The sequence below is a fragment of the Lepidochelys olivacea genome, assembly GCF_965140295.1.
Source record: "Lepidochelys olivacea isolate rLepOli2 genome assembly, chromosome: 1".
Taxonomy (NCBI): domain Eukaryota; kingdom Metazoa; phylum Chordata; order Testudines; family Cheloniidae; genus Lepidochelys; species Lepidochelys olivacea.
In genome coordinates, this window is record NC_140411.1 from 41,884,795 (window position 1) to 41,896,517 (window position 11,723).

The window sequence follows — 11,723 nt, forward strand, 5'->3', positions numbered from 1 at the left end:
CAGAATTTTACATACATATGTTTTGTCACTAAGCATTGCCCTAAATTTTGCAGGATATAGAGTTTGCAGTTGTTATCCTTGTGCTAAATTTCTTTATGACATTGTTTATTTTTTCACTGAGGCTGAAGCTGATCCTTTAGGCTCAACCCTGTGTGAAGTCATTTTCCACTGTTACAAAATTGCAAAAAAAGTTAGCATTTGATAACCACACAAAAATGGATATTCGTCAGCTAATGTGTAGGAGTTCATCAGCAACATATCCAAATCATTGGGGTTCTGAGACACTCTCCACCACAAGAATTCTTTTGTCCAGACCTTGTTTGGGCACAATATTCAGAATGTCTACCAATAGTCAGATAGAAAAGGTGGGTGAGGTAGTATCTTTTATTGGCCAACTTTTGTCCAATCAATCATTCTAGCATTAAACAATTATAATCTATAGTTGATAGGAACCATATCCTGAAAGAAATCTTTCCTGAACCTCCTCTTCTGGCCTTCAAACAATCTCTCAACCTCATGAAGCTCATCATCAAAAGCACGCAGGACACACCAACTCAAAGTGGCACCAGTCCCTGCCAGACCAACAGGTGCAAAGCCTGAAGATATATCTCCACTACTATAATGATCAACACCCTCCACAACACACCGTTCAAGATCCATGGGTCCTACACATGCCTATCACAACATGTGGTGTACCACCTCCAGTGCACTAAAGGCCCCAATAACAACTATGTGGGTGAAACCAGACAATCACTACACTCTCAAATGAATGCATACAGAAAAATGATAAAAGACAAAAACATCATCTGACCCATAGGTGACTATGTTTCACAAAGTGTTCACTCCATATCTGACCTCTCAGTCCTCATCCTCAAAGGAAACCTGCATGTAGGATAAGTATAAAATTAAAGAGTTAAAATTAGCTTATTGGTTAAGAAAATGTATATGTGTTGTAAGGAAAGGTCCTGACTAGCAAGTAGAAGGCCTCAAGTCATAAGGCTAAAAGGAATGAAGTAGGGAGGGTATCTGGTTCAAAGAATAACAAATGAAATAAGAGGAAGTTTCTAAAAAGAAGGCCTCTGACCAATAGGGGTGACTGTAGATGGTTTAAAATCAAACAAAGAATCTGTCTTAAAATGAGCTAACACAGCCCTTTCCCACCGCACATATCCACGTCATCTCCTATGTGAACCCAGGTTCAATGAAATAGCTGTTGGTCCTCAGAAAGGAGGGGAAGAGATAAGGAAGAAAGGCCTTGGGAAGGAAGGAGGTTGTAAATCTTATCTGGATTAAGACTGGAATTAAGGGTGAACCGTCTCAAACTGATTTTTATTTGAAGTCATTAATTGGCAATGACATCACTTGTTTGTTAAAGGGTATAGAAAGTCATCTTTTAAAGGGTTCATTGCTAATACCTGCCTGCCCATGCTGGAGCCAAACAATATGGGTCTCAGCACCCCTGGGTTCAGCCCGTTTATAAATATCTTCATCAAATGCTTATAAATGTTTTGTTAGTGTTTGGCTGTAGTAAAGTGCTGATTAGTTAGACTTTTTAAGAGCACTTGCATAAAGTACCATTTGGCCTTTGGCTTTTGAATCATAGAATATCAGGGTTGGAAGGGACCTCAGGAGGTCATCTAGTCCAACCCCCTGCTCAAAGCAGGACCAATCCCCAATTTTTGCCCCCGATCCCTAAATGGCCCCCTCAAGGATTGACCTCACAACCCTGGGTTTAGCAGGCCAATGCTCAAACCACTGAGCTATCCCATAAAGGCGTGTATGGTTAAATTAGTGTTGGTTGGTTTTCCATGAATATTAATAATTTCAAATATTATTAATAATCCCAACACTGCACAACACCTTCAAAAGACGAGCCTGGGAATTTAAATTCATAACTCTGCTAGACACCAAAAATCCTGGACTTAATAAAGACACTGGCTTTATGGTTCATTACAACAATCTATAACCCACTAATCCGCCTTTGTTGTATGAGTTGTTAACGTCACCTGGCACGGTCTCTTGAAACATAGGTTATCACTTTATTCCACCCTTGTATTTAGCTATGACTCTCCAAGTACCTTTTCCAGACCTGAGGAAGAGCTCTGAGTAGCTTGGCAGCTTGTTTTTTTCACCAGTAGAAGTTGGTCTAATGAAAGATATTAGCTCCCCTGTAGTAGTGGGATTTTATGTTTGTATTTTATATAATTTAAAATAAAAAAATAAAAAATAATAATGTAGCATGTATTAAATGTATTGATGTATGGTTTGATCATATCCTGCCAGCCACCCTTTTTCAATAACAGAAAGGAATGACCTAATGGGCCAATGGGTAGAAATACATCAGCCAGAATCTGTGTATGGACTGATTTCAAAGCAGTAACAGATCTTTGAGGGTCATCAATTCGTTGTAGGTTTCACATTTTAAAATAAGTAAAAGAATGCCATGATTGTTTTCTTTTGCAATGCAATTTAATGTTCCTGTTCAAAATGTTCTGTGTAAATTAATTCTGTTTTGTATGTGAATAAGGAATGTATGTGTTAAGAGATAAGTGTAAAGGTCATCGCTGAACCAGAGGTATGAGGGAGGAACTGGAGACCGACACAAGGGCACCAGGAGGCTACAACACGCCCCTATTGAAATGTCAAAGGAGGGCAAATTAATGACTCTAAAAATAAAGCAAGCACCTATGAATGGGAACAAAACAGCTGTAATCAAAACTAGCATAAAATAACTCCCTAAAAATGTAATAAAAAACAAACTAAAAAAATGTAAAAAAACAATTAAAAAAAACAAGTGCTCATCAAACAAAAATCAATTACAGCATGATGGTGCAAAACTCATTGTCCCAGTGAAGGAAAATCACTATATAAATAGGGTACCTTGCCATGAAACTTTGGGTTCATCCTGCCAAGACTTCCCTGGAGCATCGTGTCGCAACCTACAGAACCCAGCTCCTCCCTACCCGTGATCAACCTAGCTGGCCACTAGATTGATCCGAGCTCTAACATCAACTGGCGGGACAGTGTGTGTGGTGTGATTAAATGCATATGCTAATTGTTATATCGTCAATAAATGCGATGTATTGCTTTTTCCCCTGAAAAAGATCCCATGTGCTTCTTATAAGCATAACACCCCCACCTTGTCTCTCTAATATCTTGGGACCAAATCAGTTATTAGCGGACATGGATTTATTTGCATGATGTGGAGGAAAGAAAATCTATTTCTCATAAAAGTATCTCAGTAACTGTGGTGTTTGTTTTAAGTTGCTATGTGGTGACCACCTGTTAAGCAATTCTCCAGTCTTTCAGGCGCAAGCCATGAGATCAGTTTCAGATTTTCAAGTCACAAGCGCACGTTCTAGAGAGCCACTGGGAATAACAGGCTGAAGGAAGAGCAGGTAAGTGGAACATGATCTGGTCAATTCAAACCAAGAAAAATGACACATGCCTTGGCTTAGACTTGAAAGTTTTGAGAATTGACTGAGTCAGAGGAAAGTATTAGACCAGTGCAAAATCTCAGCGGATCAATAAATTATGTGTGCTGGAGGCCTCTTCCTCTTTGTGCAGGAACAGGTGCAGAAAGCATCGTCCCAGGGTTACCAGTGAGCTCATGTAGAATGTTGCCTGAGTTACACACCACCTTTATTAATCCACTTCTCAGCCACTTGTGTGAATAATTGGTTGGAGGAGCCAGTTAGTTTTCAGGCTGGCTGTTTTCAAGTGAGCAGTTGTTTGCTACTAACAGTGCTATTTAACATAAAAAGCATTTTACATTTCCAAAGCACTGTACATATATTACTTCTCACAGCACGCTTTTGATGCAGTTATTACCATCTCCATTTTATTGCTGCAGCATTAGGGGCTTTAAAAAAAAAAGACATGGCTAAATGTAAGTTACCATGTTATGGACTTATCGCAATCTGACATCAGCTGTGATGTGACATACTCCATCGCCTAGCCCTCAGATACCACCATGCTAGAACTGCCTTATGTTTGCATGAAAGGGGTCGGGGGAAGGTTCATTGGCATTCCTTCAAGGCTCACAAATTGTTGACACAAAGAAGGCAGGATACAGCTCTTTGAACCCAATTCAGGGCCAATAAATGCGAACAATTCAAAGCTGAAACTACTTGGCAGCTGTAGACTATCTGATCCCTTTTCTGTTGTGCCAGGAAAATGTTTTCCCTTATTGAGGTTGTCCCTGCAATAAATTAAGAGCTTCAAAACATGCAAAGGTCTCCTTAATAAAGAGCATCTTCTGTATAGTAAGAACCTAAGAGAGACTGGAAAATTCAGGTCATGCAAGAAGGTTGAGAACATCTTGAGAGGCTGATTTTGTTTTGATTAGCCAGTCACTATAGTATAAAGATGCTAGACAGACAGTAATGTACTTGGAATCGCAAAAATAAATAAATAAATAATGTCCTGCAGCCAGGCAGTGAGCTGGTAGACATCTACGTGAACGGGTGTCCGAAGTGTTAGGCAACAGGTCAGCTGCTAGAAATGGCCAAGACACATGTGAGGGAAACTTAGCCATTCATAGATAACCTATTGTGTGGTGGCATCAGCTACCCTCCTCTTGTGTACGCAATGGCTCCTGCTGAGAGGACAGCCCAGCCCATGCTCAGATACAGGGGCTAGCAAACAAAATGAGACAGCACAGCTGTGAGCAGATGTTTGTTGACTAGTGGCTTTTGGATCGTGGAGCGATGACCCATTTCAGACCCATGTTTTCTGAGGTATGTGCTTGTGGCTGGAGGTGACCTGCTTGTGAGGGAATGGCACACAGCCACCCCACAGATACAGATATCTCACATGTGCTGTGGTGTGTGCGTGTGTGTGCGTGGTCTGTATCTGTATGGCATTACGTGTGGGATGGACCAGTCTTCATGGATATGCAGATGCTGCCTTCATAAAAGCAGCACAGCCGGTCCTAGACAGTGTGATTGGCTGCACGACTTTAGTAGTATCCTGAAGAGCTTGCATGGAGCTGTGTTGTGACCTGTTTCACACAGGGCTGTTACACTCCTCCCAAGGACCATGGATACATTTTTCCTCCAAATGCCACATTTTCAGTCACCACATACTTGACTGTGAGGATGTGGAGAAACCCTTCTGCTGCCCAGAGCCTGCTAATATAGCTTAGGGGCTAGAGCAGCCTTTGGTCCCACCTCACTTGATGCACATACTTTCATGGTCACAATAGTGTGAAATGCTCACTGCTTTACTGCAACAAAGAGTAAGTCGTGAATAGAGTTGGGAATTTTTCAGTGAAATCAAAACTTCTGTATCAGGTTTGAGAAATGTTGCGTCATGAAAGGTTTTCCGGTCCAAAATGGAATTTCTGGTCAAAACCAAGAGAGGACAAGAGTAGACACCCACCCCAGGATAGCTGGTAGTTTGAGCGTGTGGGAGACATCCGAGACCAGGGAGTTAAACCAGGGTCTCCCACTTCCACTAGGCTATTGGATATGGCTAGGTGGGCGTGTGTCTCTCTCTGCCTAATGCAGGCCAGGGACTTGAACTAGAGTCTCTGTCATATTCTGGGTTGCAATCCAGACCAATCAGGGTTGTGTCACCACCTGCCAATCAATCGTGGGCGCCTCACAATACTTTGCAGCTGAAGCTCCCAACCTGAATCACTCACAAACAGCCTACCAGCAAGCAGGTCATGCCGTTGAGTATCTGTATATAGCTGCAGTCCTGGTACAGTAACTCCAACCCCAGCAGCCTGTCAGCAACACACCAACCACACTCTGGCTTCCAGCAGCCTTGATTACTACTTGCATGGTGACCCCAACACACTCCCAGGCCTGAATTTCCTCCCAAACCCATGTTCTGCACTGTCCAGCCCTCTCCTGGACAGTTCAGCTATTAGAGGGCCGTTGCCCCTGTAAGGGGTCAATATCCAACAGTTTGCTACTTTAATTGGAGTTACCCACACAACTCAGTTTAAACACAGCACTGGATTCATTTTGATTAAAAATAAAACAAGTTTATTTAATTACAAAGACAAAGATTTTAAGTGAGAACAAATACAAGGTATTAAAGTCCGAAATGGCTACAAGACAAATTAAGACAAAACACTTTCTAGTAACTAAAACTTAACAAGCTAGACTTGGTTCAAGGTAAAATCCTTATCGCGTGTTCCCAGCAACATTGCTGACCAAATTCTCTGGCCAGGATCCACCCCCATGAAGTGAAAGGGCTGGTTCCTTTGTCTCCTTGGCTGAAAGAGAGAGAGAGGTAGGGAGAGAAAACCTGAGGTGTTTTTGCCCCTCACTGTTTTAGACCAATCACCCTTTGAAATGAATCTTCCTGTGCGTTACCCCCTATATAGGGTGACCAGCCATCCCATTTTTAAAGGGATAGTCCCATTTTTTGGGACTTTTTCTTAAATAGGCGCCTATTACCTCCCACCCCCTGTCCCGTTTTTTCACAGTTGCTATCTGGTAACCCTACCCCTAGATAAAGTTCCTTCCCACAGTGAGGCTGGAGATATGGAGTCTCATGGTGAAAGAGGGTCCATGTGGTTGCTTGCTAAAATGCGGATACAGCTGTTCCTGCCCCCCTTCATTGCCAAAGAATGGCCACTTGGCAGGTGATTGGCAATCAGCTTTGATGACACCTGGCTAGAGGCGTCAGCTTGTCCTTTGTCTTTGAGGAACAGGTTTACCCCCTCCCCAGACTTGTCAGATAAACACATTTCAGTCATAATTTCAACTTATGTTCATAACTTTATATATAATGTTGCTACATAGATTTCACCAGATTTTTGATTATTGATCAGTGAGTTATTAATTTTCAAATGATACCCCACAAGGCATATTTTGTACAAAGATTATTACAATAGAGTTTGGGGAGTGAATATGGGGGATGCATTTGGTCAGTCTCCCACACCCACTTGCCCTAACCCCCAGGCTACTGGATATTCTGGGGTGGGCATCTCTTTTTTTGGTGAAAGAATTTGAAAGGTTTTGGTTTCGTCCCACTACAGAATGGGAAAATTTTTGAAACCTGGAACATTTTCAGGGGTGAGAAACCATTCCCCTCCGCCAACTCCAGTTGTGAATGTTGTTATCCAAGCTGCTATATAATCTCCAGTAAAGCCATACCATTTAAATATTAAGAAGACGAGTGTGAAAGCTGAAAAATCCTGCTTCACAAAGACACTTTTTGAGAGCACAAGGAGAAAGCAATAGTTCATAAAGCTTAGCATACTCAAAAGACAGACGCTAGTAGAAACTGACCTGCTCTGTTGAGCACCCATCTTCAAAAATCTAAATTTATGCTCATCTTCATAATCATGTGTCAACAGTGTGCTTATTTTCAAAGCATAAACAAGTACATTACACATCAAGAGATTACTTTTTTTTCTTGGTGGTGGATGTCTAAGGCAGGATGAAATTGAGTTCCACCACCAGAAAATAGATTGTATGTTGAGCTGGTCTTTGGAGAGGCTAGTGTAGGTATTTTTAAATATGAATATAACATAGAGCCCAGTAAGATTCTCTTACATGGAGAACCAGACATAGAGATTAAAACTAATCAAAGACCTAAATGGTGAAGCAACAATTTAGATGCATCTTGTGATTGGAGCAGCTTGCTCAAATTGGGATTAAGGAGGAGGAAGAACTTCTCTAGTTGGAAACCCATTGGTTCTGGCATGGAGACCTGTCCAATTTAGAGCAGGAGTAGCTAGTCGCCTAGCTGAGGACAAGATTTCTGTGCGTGAGTAGGTACTACATTGTCTGTCTGCATAGCGATCTGGAGATCTGAGGTAGTGAATCTAAACCACGCCGCAATAGTGCGATAGAAATCTGTGTGCCAACGTGTATGTATTTAATGTTCTGTTTTCCTATTTTCACAATAAAGTAAGAACATAACCCTTTGCAAAATAACTAAACCCCAGCTGGATGTCACCTGGGTACTTTAATTTTTAGGGGATTAGGCGAGCGGTGGATGCTATGGCAAGGCGGGTTTCTGGTCTTTGAGCGACAGGGCTGTGTTGGAACACATGCTTGCAGTGACTTGCTAATGACCAAGTCTCTCCATTCTGCCTTTGGGCAGCCCTCCTAGTGCACCTTTCCTCCCTAAAAATGCTCATTTCCAACTTCTCCCTTTGGGAACAGAGCAGCACGGGGGTTGAGGGGGGAACAAACAGCAGCAAACCTACAAATACTCCATGCAGGGAGATGGGGCCAACAGAGGTAGTATATCAGAGGTTCTCCCTCTGAAGGAGAGGAAAGGGTAGACTCTTCTGGCATTCACCAGGCAGGACTCAGGAAGTAGGAGTGGTCTTTTAGAAAGTGGCGAGAAACAAGTAGTGGACTGAGGAAGTAACTTAATGGACAAGTATCCATCTCCTAAGGGGGAACCAGTTCCAGGCACTAAGATGTTTACATCATGTCTAGGTTACCCCATTCATTTGGGGACTGGGGTCCTGTCATAGGACCAAACCAGAAGCTACCTACAAAAACAAAAGTATTATTTTTAACCATTTTAGTGCTAGCTTAAAGGGTTTGCTAAGCTCATCCTCACCAAAATAATGTGACTACAATGCTAACTCCTTCCCTTCTCAATGAACTTTTACCACTAGCAAAGGTATTAAACCAAAGGTTATGCCCAATACCATAGAAATGTAGGGCAGGAAGGGACCTTGAGTGGTCATCAAGTCCAGCCCCCTGCCCTGAGGCAGGACCAAGTAAATCTAACCCATCGCTGACAGGTGTTTGTCCGACCTGTTCTTAAAAACCTCCAATGGCAGGAATTCTACAACCTCCCTTGGAAAACTATTCCAGTGCTTATCTATCTTTATAGTTAGGAAGTTTTTCCTAATATCTAACTTAAATCTCCTTTTCTTCAGATTCAGCCCATTACTTCTTGTCCTACTCTTAGCGGACATGGAAAACAATTGATGACCATCCACTTTATAACAGCCCTTAACATATTTGAAGACTGTTATCTTGTCTCTTCCTCAGTCTTCTTTTCTCAAGACTAAACATACCCAGTTTTTTAACCTTTTCCTCATAGGTCGGAGTTGCTAAACCTTTTATCATTTTTGTAGCTCTCCTCTGGACTCTCTCCAATTTGTCCAAAGTGTAGCACCGAGAATTGTACAAAATACTCCAGCTGAGATTTCATCAGTGCCGAGCAGAGTGGGACAATTACCTCCCATGTCTTACATGCAACAGTCCTATTAATACACCCCAGATTATCAACCTTTTTAGAAAATGCATCACATTGTTACTATTAAATTTATGATCCACTATAAACTCCAGCTCCTTTTCAGCAGAACTACCAACTCCATATTTTGTAGTTGTGCATTTGATATTTCCTTCCTCAGGAACTTTGGATTCGCTTTTATTGAATTTCATCTTGTTGATTCCAGACCACTTCTCTAATTTGTCAAGGTTATTTTGAATTCTTATCCTGTCATCCAAAGTGCTTGCAACCTCTATTAGCTTGTTATCATCTGCAAATTTTAAATGCATACTCTCCATTCCCTTATTCAAGTCAGTAATGAAAATATTGACTAGTACTGGACCCGGGACAAATCCCTGGAGGAGGCCACTACATACGCCCTCTCAGTTTCACAGCAAACCATTGATAACTCCTCTTCGACTACAGCCTTTCAACCAGCTACACACTCACCTTATAATAATTTCATCTAGACCACATTTCCCTAGTTTGCTCATGAGAATGCAATGGGCTAGAAGATGGGACTGGACAAGCGGGGATGGATCACTCAATAAATTGTCCTGTTCTATTCACTCCCTAGGAAGCATTTGGCACTGGTCATAATTGGAAGACAAGATACTGGGCTAGATGGCCCACTGATCTTACCTAGTATGGCCATTCTTGTGTTCGTATGTGGGACTATGTCAAAAGCCATGCTAAAATAAAAGTATATCGTGTACAGCTTCCTCCCTATCCACTAGGCAGGTTATTCTGTCAAAGAATGAAATTAGGTTGGTCTGGCATGATTTGTTTTTGACAAATCCATCCTGACTATTCCTTATAACCCTTGGGATGAGTTTCTTGTCTGTTATTTTGTTTAGTTTGTTGTGTGCTTGCTGCGTGCCGTACGCCTGCTTGATCGAAGTTTATATGTGGTCTGTTTGGGAGGCTGTTTGCTGAGCCTAGCAGCGTGCTAGACAAGGCTGAGAGCTTCCTAATGAGGCTCTAGTTTACCATCCTTTGTTTCCTGATCCATTTAGGGTCCCTTGATAAGGGGGCGGGGTTCCTCAGAGAGAACAGGGGTTTAAAAAGCCAGTTGCTAAGCGACCAGAGGAGATAGCAAACAGGAGCACCAGCATAGGAGCTTAGAGAGGGAGCATGAAAGCCAGATACACCTAATGAATATGTTTTTAAACTTAGGCCAATACACCCCCCCCCAAAATAAATAAACAAAAATTTGCCAAAGTAAAAATAATGCAGGTAGAAAGCCAGCAGCAGAGTGGGGCTATCCAGTTTATTGCCCCCAATGCAGCATGTATGATCACCTGCCTTGTGGGCAGGTGGCATGTGTGTGCACATTTGGTACAAATAGTTCATGGCCCTCAGAGACATATCAGGCTCTTGAGACCAGAGTGGCTGAACTGGAGGAGCTAAGGCAGACAGAGAAGTACATAGACTTGGAGGGAGGGATAGCTCAGTGGTTTTAGCCTTGGCCTGCTAAACCCAGTGTTGTGAGTTCAATCCTTGAGGGGGCCATTTAGGGATCTGGGGCAAAAATTGGGGGTTGGTCCTGCTTTGAGCAGGGGGTTGGACTAGATGACCTCCTGAGGTCCCTTCCGACCCTGATATTCTATGATAGACAAGACTTTCTGGGACACAGTAGAACTGACAGCCTCTGTGCTATTCAGGTAGATGAAAGGCTTTGGGAAGGAGAACATTAAACTGGAGTAGAGGGAAATGATCATTTAGTTGGGACCCTCCTTCCAGCTGATGTTATGGTATCCTCTTGCACTGAGAATACCCTCTAGGGGAGAGAACTCAGTTATTAGGAAGAGACAGGTAATAGTAAGGGGGATTAAATTATTAGAAATATATAGTTGGGTTTGTGATGACCAGGAGAACTACATGGTGAATTATTTGCTGTGTGCGAAGGTTGCAGGTCTCCTAAGACATCTAGACAGATTTATGTGCAGTGCTGGAGAAGCAGCCAGTGGCCATGGGACATGTAGGTAATGCACATTAGGGGGAAAAATCTCTATTATATATACAAATTTGACTCCTTCATTTCCAGTTTTGGCACGTTTAACTTTCTTTGAAGAATTTGCATTTGAGTCATAATCAGCGAGGATTTCTGCCTTCCATCGTAACAGATTTTGGATTTATGTTTTTCTGACTCCAAACTGTCTGGTAATTTGACGGCAACTGATACCAGCTTCTAGTTGTGATATTGTTTTATGTTGCTTTGGTGTAAGAAACACTTTGGATTTTCATTTTTTCTTTTTCGCTTCCATGTTGACGTCTTTTAGCTTTAAACTGTAAAAGACTGTTACCTTTTCCTTAACTGGTGTTCTTCGAGATCTGTTGCTCATGTCTATTCCACAATAGGTGTGCGTGCTCACCACGTGCACCGGTGCTGGAAGTTTTTCCCCTAGCAGTACCCATAGGGGGGAGCGCCCCCCACAACTCCTAGAGTAGCACCTGCCTGGTGTGGTATAAGAGGAGCTGTGCGCTGCCCCCACCCTCAATTCCTTCTTGCCAGACAA